The sequence below is a fragment of the Poecilia formosa genome, unplaced genomic scaffold (genome assembly GCF_000485575.1).
Source record: "Poecilia formosa unplaced genomic scaffold, Poecilia_formosa-5.1.2 Scaffold121, whole genome shotgun sequence".
NCBI classification, from domain to species: Eukaryota; Metazoa; Chordata; class Actinopteri; order Cyprinodontiformes; family Poeciliidae; genus Poecilia; species Poecilia formosa.
Genome location: NW_006800060.1, coordinates 155,045 through 158,683, shown reverse-complemented (window position 1 = coordinate 158,683; position 3,639 = coordinate 155,045). Strand labels below are relative to the sequence as shown.

Below are 3,639 nucleotides of genomic sequence, written 5' to 3'. Positions count from 1 at the left end.
TGCTTCAGATATTCATTCAACAAACTGGTTGCAAGGACCAAGGTTTCTTTGGGAGCATGAGTTACACTTAACACTCAGCACTCCAACAGAATTGCTTGTCGGTGATCCTGAAGTAAAGACAATTCAGGTGCTTGTAACTGAAGTCAAAAGCAGTAATGACATCCTCGAACGCCTGAATCGGTTTTCCTCTTGGATAACACTTCTCAAGGTGATTGCAAGAATCAAGAGACTAGGCTCAAAGCAACAGCATAGCAAACATGTAACTGTTGAAGAAGTACAAAGAGCAGCTGAAACTGTGATTAAGATTGTTCAACAACAAAACTTCCCAAATGAGGTAAGGATACTAGAAGATGAAAAGAACATTCCAAACACCAGCACCCTTTTTAGTCTTGATCCCATCTGGTCTGAAGGGCTTCTCCGCGTGGGTGGGAGATTGAAGCAGTCATCTCTCTGTTTTAAAGTCAAACACCCAGTAATACTACCCAACAACAGTCATATTACTAAGCTGATTGTGTCACACTACCATGCTAAGACATACCATCAAGGTCGAGGCCAGACACAAATGGAGCTCAGGATCAATGGATTCTGGATCATTGGTGGGAGCAAGTTGGTAGCCAAGCTGATACGAGATTGTGTGTTTTGCAGAAAACTTAGGCGACCAACGGAAAAGCAGAGAATGGCTGACCTTCCTAAAGAACGTGTTGAATCCTCTGCACCCTTCACATATAGTGGCATGGACTGTTTTGGCCCTTTCATTGTAAAGAAAACCCGCAAAGAGTACAAAAGATATGGCCTAATTTTCACATGTCTCTACTCTAGAGCTGTCCATATTGAAATGCTCGAAGATTTGTCATCTGACTCATTCATAAATGCACTGAGATGCTTTATTAGTATTAGAGGAGCTGTACGACAACTGCACTGTGATCAAGGCACTAATTTTGTTGGTGCCAGGAACGAGTTCACACAAGCACTGAAACAATGTGACACCAAGTTACTGGAAGTTTTCTTGGTGGACAAACAGTGTGAATTTGTTTTCAATTCCCCCTCTGCCAGTCATGCAGGTGGTGTATGGGAAAGGCAAATCAGAACCATCAGAAATGTATTGAATGCTACCTTCGCACAGTGTTCAGGCCGACTTGATGACGCATCCCTCAGGACATTGTTATATGAAGCCATGGCTATTGTCAATAGCCGCCCATTAACAGTGGATAGAATCAATGATCCTCAAGCATTGGAGCCTATAACACCAAACCATCTCATTATGATGAAATCTAATGTTGCTCTCCCTCCCGCTGGAGTGTTTGTCAAAGAGGACCTATATGCCACAAAGAGGTGGAGGAGAGTGCAGTATCTCATTGAACAATTCTGGAGTCGCTGGAAAAAGGAATATTTGATGAACATTTCCATGAGACAGAAATGGCACTCAGCTCAACGCAATCTCAAGAAGGAGGACATTGTCATTATCAAAGACGATAACCTTCCGAGAAATCAGTGGCAACTAGGACGAGTGGTTGACACTGTTCAAGGCAGTGATGGATTGGTCCGTCGAGCCAAAGTTCAAGTCGGTGAACGAAAGTCAAATTCTTCTTCTAAACTTTCAATTATTGAGAGGCCAATTCAGAATTTAGTTCTTCTTTTGGAAAATTGATGAGAAAGGATGAACAACTTTTGTACAGTTTATTTACTTCATGGTAATTTTATGCAACCATATTTAGTCTACATTATTTAGTAGAGTCAAAAATCCTGTTCAATTCATTTACTCTTTATGTATTACTTTGTTCATTCATTGTAACAGGATTTGGTGGGAGTGTAAATAACTGCTTAATTGGAAAATTCTCCTTGTTCATTGGTCCAACAGTGACTCCTAGTGGTTAATTTATGCTTTCATTTAAAGAACGGTAGATTTCTTCTTTGTTTATTCTGTGGTTACCTAGCAACACCCTGCCAGACGAAACAACATTAGATTATAAAGAAACCCGGAGAAAATATTTAAAATAGCGCCCTCGGAAAGCAGAATGAGGTATAAATATATGTAATTGTGATTTGTAATAAGAAATGTTATAGGTTTATTTAAGAAACAGTAGAATGTTGTGGTTTATAAACGAAACTGTATATTAATGAGTTAAAGGACATAACGTATTTTTTGTGTATAACTGAATATTGATATTTTGATTTTATACAAGAGCTGAGTATGTCCAACCGTTCTGTATTCTTTTGTTTTGTGCTACAGTTTTCACGGTGTCAATGGAAAGAAAGGTTGAGATTAAATTGCACCCGTTTGAAACTCCCTGCGTCTGGCTGTTCAATCCGAGAGGCTGCTACAGTGAAAACTCAAGGCAAGAGACCAGATCTTTCTGCGGTGAAACTGACACCATCCCATCTGAAACGAAGCTGTCTCCTCTCGCACCAATGATCTCACACAGGCAAGATAAAGCATAAAGTTAAAACGGACAATCACAAGGACAAGCTCACAGCATAACTGAATTGGCGTAGTGTCAAGGGATAGTTAAAAGGTTTTCTGTGAACCCAAAGCAGTTAGAAAAACCAAGTAAAATGTCACTTCCAACAGAGAAAACAGAAAATCCTGTTGACATGCTGTCTAGTTCCAGAGAAAGAAAACTAACAGAAAAAGGCCAAGAGATGCTCATCCAAGAGAACAAAAAACGTGAGAAAGCGTTCAACAAAGTTTATGATTCTTGGAAGTGGGTAGCAAGAGAAACTAGGAAAAAACTAAAGGCCCTCTGTACATTAGAAGAACTCAATAATTTACAGGAAAGCATTCAAGCAGAGTATGATGCTGTAAGACTGCAGTACGAACCCATTCTACGTAACAGTAACACCACAGCAGAGATTGTCAAAAAGATGGAAGCCTGTGTTACACTCACAAAAGAAATCTGTAACCTCATAAACAATCGTATAGACACTATTGATAAAGATTATAATAGTCATCTTGAGAAAGAAAGAGTAAGAGAAACATTAAACAAAGATGAATATGGATCCATCTTTAGTCACACTCAAACTGAAACCATAAACTCATCGAAGTCATCAGAGAGTTCAAGCAGACATTCCAGTTCATCTAGTTCTAATAACAGCAAGGCAGATGCACAAGCAGAGCTTGCTGCTAAGGTGGAGCAATCAAAGGCTACAAAGGAAATTCAAGCACAGCAAGCACAACTCCAAAAATTAGAAAATGAATGGAAACTTAAAGAGTCAAAAATGCTGTCAGAAATGAAGCAAAGAGAAGTGGAAATGCAACAACAACTGGAAAAAGAAAGAGCAAAACTGCAACGGTTAAAAGAAGAAAAGGAAATAGCTGTAGCAGCGGCTCGTGTGAGAGCATATGAGGAATTTGAGCACTGTGAAAACAATGTTGAAGAAATTGAAGATATTAATTACAGAACTAACCCTGTCTTCTCTAGAGCTAAACCCTGCTTAAATCCAGATGCTGCATCATTCCAACCTTACCAATCATCTCCTGAGGTGACAATAAATCCAGAAACATCCAATCTAGCTGAAGCATTTGCCAGCTCATTAAGTATGAGTCGCTTGCCAGTCCCTGAGCCCACAGTATTTAGTGGAGATCCTTTGAGGTTTACTGATTGGAAGATGTCATTTATGACTCTTATTGACAGAAAGCCC

At 39.5% G+C, this 3,639-nt stretch overlaps 1 protein-coding gene and 1 long non-coding RNA gene across 8 annotated transcripts in view; one reads left to right on the top strand and one right to left on the bottom strand.

The window, feature by feature from the left end:
- chl1b (cell adhesion molecule L1-like b) overlaps positions 1-3,639 on the bottom strand; it is a 164,515-nt gene that overhangs the window by 35,460 nt on the left and 125,416 nt on the right. The window lies entirely within an intron of this gene.
- LOC107837183 (uncharacterized) lies at positions 1,989-2,455 on the top strand. Its single transcript, XR_001663185.1, has 2 exons — positions 1,989-2,020; positions 2,231-2,455. It is a non-coding gene; the product is annotated as an uncharacterized LOC107837183 (long non-coding RNA).